The sequence below is a fragment of the Hylobates moloch genome, unplaced genomic scaffold (assembly GCF_009828535.3).
Source record: "Hylobates moloch isolate HMO894 unplaced genomic scaffold, HMol_V3 SCAFFOLD_10, whole genome shotgun sequence".
In the NCBI taxonomy this organism is placed as follows: domain Eukaryota; kingdom Metazoa; phylum Chordata; class Mammalia; order Primates; family Hylobatidae; genus Hylobates; species Hylobates moloch.
The window spans coordinates 27,331,660-27,344,481 of NW_026652285.1; the positions used below are offsets into that span (position 1 = coordinate 27,331,660).

The 12,822-nt window shown below is 48.3% G+C and overlaps 1 pseudogene; it reads right to left on the bottom strand.

Annotated features, from left to right (window-relative positions):
* Nucleotides 1-314: 314 nt before the first annotated feature.
* LOC116474157 (histone-lysine N-methyltransferase NSD3-like) lies at nucleotides 315-2,552 on the bottom strand (annotated as a pseudogene).
* Nucleotides 2,553-12,822: the final 10,270 nt, after the last annotated feature.

Below are 12,822 nucleotides of genomic sequence, written 5' to 3' on the forward strand. Positions count from 1 at the left end.
AAACAAAAAACCAAAAACAGTCCATGTTGAAATTGATCAGCGTAAGTTAAATCGTGGTTTTTAGGCTGGACCCATGATTTAAGCTGTACCCAACCAGCTCAAACTGAAAAAAAAAAAAAAATCATTTGAATGTTAAAGCAATCGTTCAGGTTCAGAGTCTTGAAGAAGAAACCAGGCAGGAAAATGCCAATAATGGTGACTGGCAAAATCAAAATCGAAAACAAAGAAACTGTTTATCAAGCTGCCGATAGAAAAAGAAATCTTGCATGGAGACTACAAGTCTGGAGTTTCTGGGATGAAATGGTACAGGAATCTCAGTCTACAGTTTCCTCAATCGCTGTGGAGATGGAGCTGTCACTGAATCTGACAGAACCCTGCACTCCCCGGTCCGTCCGCCGACCCCTTCTGTAATCCAGTCTTCACTGTAGCCTGAGGAACTATTTCAACCCGCTCCTTTTTTATCTTCTTCTTTGGCACAACCTCAGTGGACTTCTCTGATTCAGAACGAGTTCTAATTGATCTTCGCTGTTGCTTCTTTTCTACTGAGCCTGTAGAACCAGATGTTGCTTCAAGAGATGATATATTCTGCGTTGGCTTTTCATTTCTCTGGTTTGGTCTAGAAATTATAAGCCTGTCTTGCGCCCGACACTTATTTCTGTTTTGTTACCAATTCCCTTTGTTGAATAAACAAATTAATTTCCCATCCTCTGTAGCATTCTGAAGAGCAAACACTTGTTCAATTTTCACAGCTGGGGACATGTTACACTTCTGCAAATCCAGCCTCCCTTTGTGCATTGTAATGGAAGCTGGTAAGATTTCCTTGCTGCCAGTTTTCCAGGCTATTTTAACAGGAGGTGGCTCTTCCTCGTCCTCGCTTGTGTGCTGCCTCTGGCTGTGTCTCCGAATGTCAGTACTTGAGAGTGAGGAGGCCACCTCCCCTGCATTGATCTGTTCTGGCTGAGTATAAAGCACAGATCTTGGTCATCAGTTTTTTTTTAACTTCGGCTTTGGAGACAACATTCCTTTTTTTTTTTTTGAGATGGAGTCTCGCTCTGTTGCCCAGGCTGGAGTGCAGTGGTGCAATCTCCGGTTCATGCCATTCTCCTGCCTCAGCCTCCCGAGTACCTGGGATTACAGGCGCCCGCCATCATGCTCGGCTAATTTTTTTAGTAGAGATGAGGTTTCACCATGTTAGCCAGGATGGTCTCAATCTCCTGACCTTGTGATCCGCCTGCCTCAGTCTCCCAAAGTGCTGGGATTACAGGCGTGAGCCACCGCGCCCGGCCCCAACATTTTTTGCTTGGGATAAACCCTCTTCAGGCTGTTAATCAATATAGATAAAAGTATACTGTCCTATTCTTTCTTCTCAAGTCATTTTCAACGCTTTCTCTGCATGGGCAATGCAAAATCCCATTGAGTATGTTCTCTCTGAGGTCAGGGTTTCCGAATCTTTTGTTTCTCAGAGTGATTGGTGGCTTGTTTGGTTGCCTCAGCCAGTAATTCTTCATACCGCTTATGACCTTTATACTCCTGTACCCATTTTTCATGAACCCACACCCTCTCTGGCTGTTTGCTAAAAGACTGGACATGATATTTTCAGGCACCTCCTGTGTTAATTTTGGTATGAACCTCAAGCTGGGGATCACTTGAATCCACACAAGGCTACCACGGATAGGTTCCCACCTTGGACCATACAAGATCACCAACCTGAAACTTAACACCAGTGGACACTTCTGTTGTTGGAACAGAAGATAGTATTGGCTGAACTGGGGCTTCCGCTTTTAGTACTGGATCTTCCCTTGGTTTTTCTGATATGGTGTCAACCCTCTCATTTGGTCTATTTTGTTCCTCTGGTTCTAATTTGGGGATTTTGTGTGACTTGCGCTCTTCAGATCTTGATGAGTCATGCGTTTTGGTTTTTTTCCTCTTTTCTTTTCTGCTTTCATGCTTTGATTTCGTGTGCTCACTTGCCTGTACTTCATTTAAAAGATCTCCACAAAGGGAAGACTTGAACAATTCCCCTGCCATTCTGGATAGTTTTGGTTATTTTTAGTTTAACTTCAGGTGAGCCAGTCTTCTTTGGAATCACAGTTTGTGGTACCGAAGTGGTGGCTGTGGAGGAGAAGGGTTTTCTATAATTTAATGTAGTCTTGTGTTTAGAATTTCTGAATGGTAATAGTCAGTGGGGCTAAAGTTTCTAGCTGCACCAAAGCCATTGGCTGACCCATTAGGATATTGATTATACGACTGGTATTTGGTTTGAATTTCATACATGCTGACTGATGGTAGGTAGCCATTTGTGAGTGGAGGAAGATCTGTTGTAGGTGAGTATTGAAAGCTTTGCTGCAAAGTAGCTTCGTATGGTGTCTGGCCACCATTTTCAGCAATGTCACTGTTGTTATCAAAGGCATCCTCCTGACGGATGCTGGCGGAGTCAATGAGTTGAGGTGGTTGTTGAACTGTTTCCCGTGATCCCTTGCATGAAAGAGAAAGAGAAATCCATTGTTCTGCTCCAGCATTCTTAACTTTCCCTTTCTCTCACCGGGCCTTCAGTTTGTCCCGTTCTAACCGCCCGGCCGTGTCATTGTGATCACAGGAGGGACACGGAGATCGAGGAGGGCCACAGCCGGGCCAGGCCAGGCGTGCTGCGACAGGAGGAAGGCTCGGGAGGTGGGGTGGGAAGGGGAGGCCGAGAGACGGAGGTCGCCGCGCCCCCGCTGCCGCCAGAGAGGAGCCTACGGCTGGCAGCCCGGCCTGGGCAGCAGGGTCCTCGGCGCTCGGCTGGGAAATCGCACGCCTCTCTGCGGTGACTTGTGCACAGCCCCTGGGCCTCTGCCTCCGTGCTGGCAGCCTCCACCGCAGCGCACGAAGCCCCCATACCCCGACTCTCGGGGCGCCGCAGCCGCCAAATCCTCAGCCCCTCATTGGCCGCGGTGCCTGCCGGGAAGTGCAGTCCCGGGTTTGGGGCGATGGGGCCCAGGAGGAAGCGGCGAGTCAGCGGGCGGAGGGGGCGAACCACTAACGCCCGGCCGCGAGGGTCTGGACGACAAAGGAAAGACTAGGCGAGAGAGGGCTTGTTGCCTTTTTTTTTTTTTTTTTTTTTTTTAAGACGGAGTCTCGCACGGTCGCCCGGGCTGGAGTGCAATGGCGCGATCTCGGCTCGCTGCAACCTCCGCCTCCCGGGTTCAAGCGATTCTCCTGCCTCAGCCTCCGAGTAGCTGGGATTATAGGCGTGCGCCACCACGCCCAGCTAATTTTTTGTATTTTTAGTAGAGATGGGGTTTCACCATGTTGGCCAGGCTGGTATCGAACTCCTGACCTCAAGTGATCCGCCCGCCTTGGTGTTGCACTTTTATAACTCTTTTTACCCTCTCACCAAACTAGCATTTAGGAAAAAAAAAATCAACAAAAACAAAACAAAACAAAAAAACAAAAACCTCTATCAGTCATTTACACGTTAGTTGGAAATAATTTAGACCAGTGTGTCTCTCCTTCGCAGAACACATTCAGTCCTCTCTGATTATTAGAAGCAAGGTTCACCTTTTGATCTTGGTTAAAGAAATTTCAGGCTAAATTTCTGGCAGGGGATGTATTTCAGGTTCCAGGATCCCAGAATTGCTCTGCACAAGTCACAGCCATCCTTCTTCCCTGCAGCCTCTGTTGGCTGCACCATGTCTGCTGTTCCTTTACGAGTGGTTTAGCCGAGGCCAGGCTGAGCTTTTACTAGCTCCTTACAACAGAACAAGCGAATGTGAAAAGTCTTAAACACTCAGCCTTCTGGTCAGGGGAAATCCCAAAATCAGCATGGCTCAGGATTTTAAGGGCCCCATAGAGTGTCCAAGAGAAGAAACCTAGGAGTCTAGAGTCTTTCAAAACCGCAAAGTTAAATCTTTTATTACCCCTTCCTGACCTTCCTGGCTTGGGATTTTAGGCAGCCTCTTGGAGGCCTCCCTTGCCTGGGGCACACTTGGCCATAAACCCATTCATTCAGCCCTACTGATTTAGTGCCCATTATGTGCCAAGCAGAGGAAAAGTAGAAATGGTAGGATCTATCTTCAAGGGGCTCAAAGTCTGCAGGAAACAGGATCCGCTAACAAATTAGGGCACAAGGGTGTGCTGAGTGCTATAATAGCAGTGTGGGTTGCTGTTGAGAAAATATAGAGGAGGGTACCACCAGCTGGTACATCAGTGAACAAATAAGGGAGCTTCTATGAGTTGAGCTGAGCCTTGAAGGTTGAAGAGGCATTTCTCACATAGAGAAGACGAAATAGTGCCCTGAATATATACTAGGAATGAAAACACCAAGTGCTTACCAAGCTCAGATAGGTAACGTAAATGAATGGAGTAGGTGAGTAAAGTAGCAGGGATTGTCGGTGGTGGTGGGGAAGTGGAAGGCCCGCATCCTGCCTACAGGGCTTCTGCTGGAAAGACAGCCTGGCCTGGATTCAGCCTCCATTTGCACCTTCTGCTAGGTGCTTTTGTGCAGTGCACAACTCGCACAACCTCACATGGCTGCCCTGCCTGCCTAAGCTGGCCATCAGCTGCTTGTTGCCATACTGAAAAAGAGGGTTTGGTTTTGCCTCACCTTGCTTTTTCAATAGAAGCCAGAAACTTGAATTTTTATGTAAAAATTTCCAATTTGTCAAATGCCATTGAAGCCAAACAAAAATCTAGCCTCAGGCTGGATCCACCATAGAGTTTCAGTTTGCGGCCCCGATGGGAACCAGTCCCCTCGGCACATGCTGCTCTCTCTCCTCCATACCACGCAACACAGTCCTTTGCTGAGATTTGACAAGGGAAACAATCATAGATGAAACCCCCTACAGCTGCTGCAAAGCCCTTCACAAAGATGAGATTGGCCTCTGAACCAGAGGAAAGTAACGTGGGGCTGTACAACAGCAGCCAGCCTGTGAGACTGATGGATAAAGCTTTAATTTATCGGTGCACCTTGTTTGGAGAAAGCTTCCCTACCCTCTTGGCTGCCCCCACCTCCAACCCCTCCTGTTTTGCTAATGATAAATGACAAGCAATGGACATTTATTAATTAAACCACCCGTTGTAGCCAGTGGTAAAACCCAAGGCCACATGCAGAGGAAGCATTCAAAGCATTCCTGCTGCCCCTGCCCAGGGCACAGGCCCCAGGGTTATCCTTTGCTGGCGAGAGCAGGCCACGGCGGCCACAGCCTCATGCAACAGGCCTTCCTAGGATCTGTCTGGGTTCTGGCTGATAAATGGAAGTCACCTCCATGGGCCACACAGTAATTAAACCCCTGGCATTCTTTTGACAAAAAAAGTTCCTCACGGGACATTCCCACAAGCTGCTGAAGGTCTGGGACCTGCAAGCTCCCAGCTGATTACCAAGGAGTTTTTGAAGTTGGCCTTGACTGAGGATCAAAAGAGGATGGGAGTTCAGGGAATGAGGGTGAGGGTGGGAAATGCCTTAGAATTAAGTTGATCATGGGCTGTTGCGGTGGCTTACGCCTCTAATCTCAGTGCTTTGGGAGGCTGAGGCGGGAAAATCACTTGAGCCCAGGAGTTTGAGACCAGCATGGCAACATGGTGAGACCTTTTCTTAACAAAAAACTTAAAATTACCTAGTCTCAGGTATTTCTTTATAGCAGTGTGAAAATGGACAAATGTAACTCCTTTCCTTGTTGCTGGAGACCCTCACCATCATGCACATACACAGCTCACCAGGGAGACAGAGATCCCAATGGGGTGCGGAGTGGGCACCAACAGAATCCTCCCAACCAGTTGGGAAAACACGAGTGCAAAGGAGACCGTGTCCACTGTCTATCTGGAACCCTGAGTGGGGTGGTGTAGTGGCACATGCCTGTGGTCCCATCTACACGGGAGGCTGAGGTGCGAGGATTGCTTGAGTCCAGGAGGTTGAGGATGCAGTGAGCTGTGTTTGCACCACTGCACTTCAGCCTGGTGAAGGAGGAGACCCTGAGACAGAAGGAGACTCTGTCTGAAAAAAAAGTTGATCATTTGGTTGTTCGGCCTGAAACACCCACATTTATTTCCCCAGGAACGAGATGGGCAGAGAGATAAAAGCAGGCCTTCAAGGCTCATTTGTTTATATTTCTATTGTTTATTTGTTCACTGATGTACCCCAAGTACCTAAAACAGGGCCTGGCACATAGTAGGTGCTCAGTAAGTATTTGTTGACTGATTAGCTGGAGATGTGCTCATGTCAATTTTTAACGAAAGCGGTAATCAAGAGAAATTCCTAATTAAGGTCCTAGAACCAGTGGCTTCTAATTGTTTGCTGCCACAGGATTGTAAACATGTTGAAGATGAGGCCAGTGTCTTACTCAATTGACTGTCCCCAGAAGCAGGCACAATGCCCAGCCTAGGGCCTACACACCATGGTTTCTCAACAATATCAATTGTCTGAATGACTCAGGGGTAAACCATTTTTCAGTGCTGGGTCAGGCAGAGCCCCGCTGGGACGTGACCCGCACACACTTTGGCAGTCCCCTGGGATGCAGCCGTAGCAGCAGCAGAGTCATAAAGCCTGGGGATCAGAGTCACACTGGATGTCACAGCTGGAAAGGCCTGAGATCTCAGCCAGTCCCTTGCTAAGCAGAAAGAAGAAATGAATTAGCTACAAATCTTGGGGTCTCTAAAAATGCAGCTTCATTTTTCTCTATTTCTCCTACAGACTCCCCATTCTGTCCAACTGCCAAAAACATTTAAGTTTATTTAATAATCAATGTCAGCTGAAGTCAGTCATATCAGACTTAAATTCAATCTATTCCAAATTGCCTCAACTTCCCTTGTCAGGTCATCTACTTAGTTCTAGTGGCTTCTGTGCCATAGGAGGGGGAGCTGGAGGAGTGGGAGAGCTGAGCCATGGTCATCAGTATCTGTCTTCACTAATCTCTTGGGCATGGTCACCCCATCTTGTTGGTGTCTGCTAAATCCACGTCTTTTTTTTCTGTAGTAATTAGCCCACACACTCTGTGTCCTCCTGACTCTGCACCTGAGGTCCTCTCAGCCTACCAGGCCCTACCCAGCACCTTCTATGCCTTCCTTGGAAGCGTTGGAAAACTAGCTGGCCCCTCATACTATAGGGAACCAGGGAGGCTCTGATTGACCCTGGGTGCCATGATAGAACAGGACTCCACCCACTCAGGGTTCCAGATAGACAGTGGACACAGTCTCCTTTGCACTCGTGTTTTCCCAACTGGTTGGGAGGATTCTGTTGGTGCCCGCCCGGCACCCCATTGGGATCTCTGTCTCCCTGGTGAGCTGTGTATGTGCATGATGGGGAGGGTCTCCAGCAACAAGGAAAGGAGTTACATTTGTCCATTTTCACACTGCTATAAAGAAATACCTGAGACTAGGTAATTTATAAAGAAAAGAGGTTTAATTGACTTATAGTTCCACATGGCTGGGGACGCCTCAGGAAACTTACAATCATGGCGGAAGGGAAAAGGCATGTCTTACATGGTGGCAGGTGAGAGAGAGTGTGTAGGAAGTGACGGGGGAAGAGCCTCTTATAAAACCGTCAGATCTCATGAGAACTCACTCACTATCACCAGAACAGCATGGGGGAACCACCGTCATGATCCAATCACCTCCCAGCAGCTCTCTCCGCAACACCTGGAAATTACAATTCAAGATGAGACTTGGATGGGGACACAAAGCCTGACCATATCAGAGGTTGATCTTGCAGCGTTTTATTCTCTGAATGTCACATGGGGAAATGGAGGTCAAGAAGGTGGAAAAAACTTGCCTAAGGCCACACAGCATGAGTGAGTGGCAGCATTGGGCCAAGAGCCTGGGACTTGGTAAGCTACTCCTGAGCCCTCCTCCTGAACCAGGCCCTGTCTCAGGTTCTAGCACATGCAACTGCAACCAGCAGGGTATGTGTGATAGTCTTAAAACATGGCCACAGGCCGGGCACGGTGGCTCAATCCTGTAATCCTAGCACTTTGGGAGGCCGAGGCGGGTGATCACGAGGTCAGGAGATCGAGACCATCCTGGCTAACACGGTGAAACCCTGTCTCTACTAAAAATACAAAAAATTAGCCGGGCGAGGTGGCAGGTGCCTATAGTCCCAGCTACGCGGGAGGCTGAGACAAGAGAATGGCGTGAACCCCGGGGGGCGGAGCCTGCAGTGAGCCGAGATCGCGCCACTGCACTCCAGCCTGGGTGAAAGAGCGAGACTCCTTCTCAAAAAAAAAAAAAAAAAAAAAACATGGCCATGGCCACAAATTCTTTGATGGTTTTCCCATGGAGCTGTGGGGTCTATCTCTCTCTTTTCTTTGAATATTGGCAGGGTTATGACTGCTTCAATTAATTCAGTACAGAGAGGTGATGCTATATAACTTCCAAATCTAAGTCATCTCAGGCCATCAGCTTCTGCCTTTGTTAATGGAACACTTGCCTTTGGAGTCCTGAGCCTCCGGGTAAAAAGTTCAACTATCCCAAGGCTACCATGCTGTGAGGAAGCCCAAACTACATAGAGGGGCCATGTGAAGGCACTCTGGTTGACAGTCCCCACTGAGACGTCTCAGTCCAGGCACCAGGCATGTGAGGGAAGAAGCCCCGAGGTGATTTCAGCCCTCAGCCTTTCCAGCCACCTCCAGCCATTTGAGTCTTCACAACCCTGGCCCTAGACGTTGGAGAGCAGAGACAGGCCACCCTGTTGGGCCCTGGCCAAATTCTTAAACCTCTGAATCTGTGAGCCTAATAAAATGGTTGTTGTTTTATGCCACCAACTTTGGGGTGGCTTGTTACACAGCCACAGATAGCTGTGCCATCTTAACCTGCTGGATTGGTACCCATTAAGTCTCTGATATCCATGCTTCTGCCGGGGCACTAATGAAGTCACATCTGTTCCCACTGGAAGACCACTGAGAAGGCCAGTGAGTGTGTGGTGGAGACTCTTGTTTGAAGGAAGTTGGGTGAAGGAAGTTGCTGACATGCATGACTGCTAACAAAAGAATATACATCTGCGGAGGTTGTTCTGGAAGTATCTTAGGGAAGTAAAGGAAAGGAATTAAGACTCATCGACAACAGACTCCATTCCTCACCCTGCCCATCTTTATTCATTTATTCAACAAAGGGTCTATGAGCAACTATGAGGTGCCAGGCCCTGTGTTAGGATTCTGGGACATGGACACAGGCCTGGCCCTAGTGGTTCTCTTAGTCCAGCTAGAGACAAACATTAAACAATGATTAATGTACATACTTTGAATGAAAAACAGGGTGTTCTGAGAGTGTGTGAAGACCTATTTAATCCTCATAATATCCTTCTGAGGTGGGCACCATCCTTTCTATTTTGCAGGGGAATACTAAGGCTCAGAGGGGTTAAGTCACCTTCCCAAGGTCACCCAGCAGGGGAGACACCAGATTGCAAAGCAGCAGCCCCCACCCACCCAGTGCAGCCAGGAAAGCAGAGGCATAAACGGCCAGCTGAGCAGGGGACTCCTCGGGCCAACAGGGGCATGGTGGGGTCGGCACCCTCAGACAGGCAACCTCTGAGGGAGCAGCATTAACCCCTGGGAGGCCAGGGTAGCTTGTTAATCCAGGAAACCTGCACTTCTTAAGAAAAAATGGCCCTCTACTGGGAAGGGATGATTGAGCTCCAATCATCTAGATTGGCAGCCACACTCACCATCTGTATAATGAGGGCAGAAATAGAGGGCAAGAGGTATGATAACCATCCAGAGGCAGTGGCTGGGACTCCTAACACACTCCTTGATTCTGAGTCCCCAAGGGCAAGTGGAAGGGCATTGGGAGGTGAGACAGGACATGCAGACAACCCCCCTCCAAGAGATGTCATAGAGAAGTGGGTTTCAGACCTTGGGGTGTGGAAGCACCTGAAGAATAGGTGAAAATGCTGATGCTTGGCCACACCCTGAGGGATTTGGGTTCATTTGGTCTGGAGTGAAGCCCAGGCATCTGTGGGGTTTGTTTGTTTGTTTGCTCTGTTGCCCAGGCTGGAGTGCATTGGCGCGATCTGAGCTTACTGCAACCTCTGCCTCCTGGGTTCAAGCGATTCTCCTGACTCAGCCTCCTGAGTAGCTGGGATTACAGGCACCTGCTACGACACCTGGCTAATTTTTGTATTTTGGGTAGAGACGGGGTTTCACCATGTTGGCCAGGCTGGTCTGGAACTCCAGAACTCAAGCGATCCGCCTGCCTCGGCCTCCTAAAGTGCTAGGATTATAGGCATGAGCCACCGTACTCTGCCAAAAATATATATGTTTAGATGAGCTTTTAATAGAGTTCTTCAAATACCCAAAAGAGTAGGGAAAACTAGGATGCTAAAAGATGAAATAGGTGACTAGGCAAATAAATCATTAGGGAAATTGGCTTCAGGCTCATGGTATTGTTCCCCACAATGCTGGGCAAGTTACTTGTCCATTCCAAGTTTCAGTTTCCCCCACCTGAAAAATGGAGCTAATAAAATTGATTTCGCCAGACGTGGTGGCTCATGCCTGTAATCCTAGCATTTGGGAGGCCGAAGTGGGTGGATCACCTGAGGTCAGGAGTTCGAGACCAGCCTGGCCCATGTGGTGAAACCTCATTTCTACTAAAAAAGTTACAAAAAATTAGCCTGGCATGGTGGCGCATGTCTGTAGTCCCAGCTACTCAGGAGGCTGAGGCAGGAGAATTGCTTGAACTTGGGAGGCGGAGGTTGCAGTGAGCCGAGATCACACCACTGCACTCAGCCTGGGTGAGTGCAGAGTGAGTGAGACTCTGCCTAAAAAAAAAAAAAGATTTCAGTGTAGTTTTGAGGACGTTGTAATGAGCTATGTGCCAGGTGGGTGGTAAACGTTCAATAGATGCTACTTTCCTTCCTTCCTGAGCATTTGGACCACACAGAGACCTCCCTGCTCTTGGCTTTGGCTATAAGGAGCTTGTGGTCACTGAGAGGATTTCGCACTGGAAGTACATGCATTCGAAATGGATACCTAAGTGTATATTTTCTGGTGTAAACTATATGTCGACTCTAACTTTAGCCCGGGGGAGCTTTATTATTTGTCTCCCTTTCATGAAAGCTATAATAGAGGAAGAGAAAACCCTGCCTCGCACATTCCGATTCCTAAATACATAATTTATAATTTTCTGGGATATTATTTAAGTTTATTTTAGTTCTGGATACACACCATCCCCGTGGGGTGCTTATTTAAGTATCGGGTGGGCTCTGGAAAGGCCTGGAATGCCTCAAAAGGAAGGAAGAAGATTCTTTCCATTCATTAAACAGCAGAGCCTGGGGTCTTTGCAGGTTCTAGGGCTCAGAAGTTTCCTCAACACCAACTGAGGAGTCCCAGGGCAGAAGCTGAGCTCACACCAAGCTCTACTTCGCGTGTCCTGAAGCTTTGACAGTTGGGACTCTTTCTGGCTTTTGCATCCTCTGCTCATACTAAGGCCAACAGAGGGACAGATTGGACCATGGTCTGGCCAGGAGCTCCAGCTTCCTCTTTTCCTCTCAGTAGTCATCGGGCCAGCTGCCCATACCTGGTGCCCAGGTATGAGAAGAGACCTTTGGCTTTCACCAGGTTTTTGAGAGGGTCAGGGACCTCCAAAAGGATAAATGCCATTGGTCAGATAGTCACTGTCTACCTCCCTCCCATCCATTTCCTGCCTTCAACCCCTGTTCTTGGGACAAGGCCTTCTCTGGCATTCAATGGCGGGTCCCTGAGGAAGGCCCCAGCCTTGCTGAGCATCCTTCAAGGAAGGAAGACTTCAGCCCCTGGCCCTGCAGTGAGTGTGTTGTTAGCAGCAGAGGGGCTGAGTGAGGCAGTGGGATGGGGCTATTCTTTTTTGCTCTGGTTGCAAATTATAAACTCTCAAATGCTGGAGTTCCAGACCGAGGTTCACAAACTAAATTTAGAGGGCAGAACTAAAGTCAAATGTGCTTTTAAAAGCACCCCAGGAGATGCTGATGCAGGTGGACACTTGAAGAAACACTGGTTGATAAAGTTTCGTTCTTTTTTTTTTTTTTTGAGATGGAGTCTCGCTCTGTGGCCCAGGCTGGAATACAGTGGGGCCATCTCACCTCACTGCAACCTCCACCTCCCGGGTTCAAGCAATTCTCCTGCCTCAGCCTTCTGAGTAGCTGGGATTACAGGCATGCGCCACCATGACCAGCTAATTTTTATATTTTCAGTAGAGTTTAAGTTAAGTAGAGTTAAGCCTCTAAGTTTAGGGTTTCGCCATGATGACCAGGCTGGTCTCGAACTCCTGACCTCAGGTGATCCGCCTGTCTTGGCCTCCCAAAGTGCTGGGATTACAGGTGTGAGCCACCACGCCCGGCTATGGTTGATAGTTTCTAGAAAGCTGTTCCAAGTTACTGGCTGTTTTTGAATTGTTCGAGCTTAAAAAAAAGTAGGCACCCTTTAGGAAGGCCAGTTGTGAAGTAGAAGTCCCATTCCCAAGGAGGGCAGGCCTGTGAGCATGTTAATGGCAACAGTGGCAGCTAACAACCACTTTTGTAGCCCTACTGTGCCCCAGACACTATTCTAAGCACTCATAAACATTAATCTAAACCTCCCAACAGCCCCACATGCCAAGACACCCGTGCCTCTATTTCAGGAAAGGCCATCTGGATCCTGCAGGAGGGCAAATGGGAGAGGACAAACAGAGCCCAGTAGGTGAAAAGGAGGAATGAGAGGCTGGAGAGGAATGGGGGGCATTAGAGATCGCAAAATGTGGTAGACAGAATAATGGTCCCCAGATGTTCACATCCACATACCTGGAACTTGTGAATGTGTTACCTTATCTTACATTATGTGGCAAAAGGGACTTTGCAGGTGTGATTACATTAAGAATCCTGACATGTGAAGATCATTATGGATT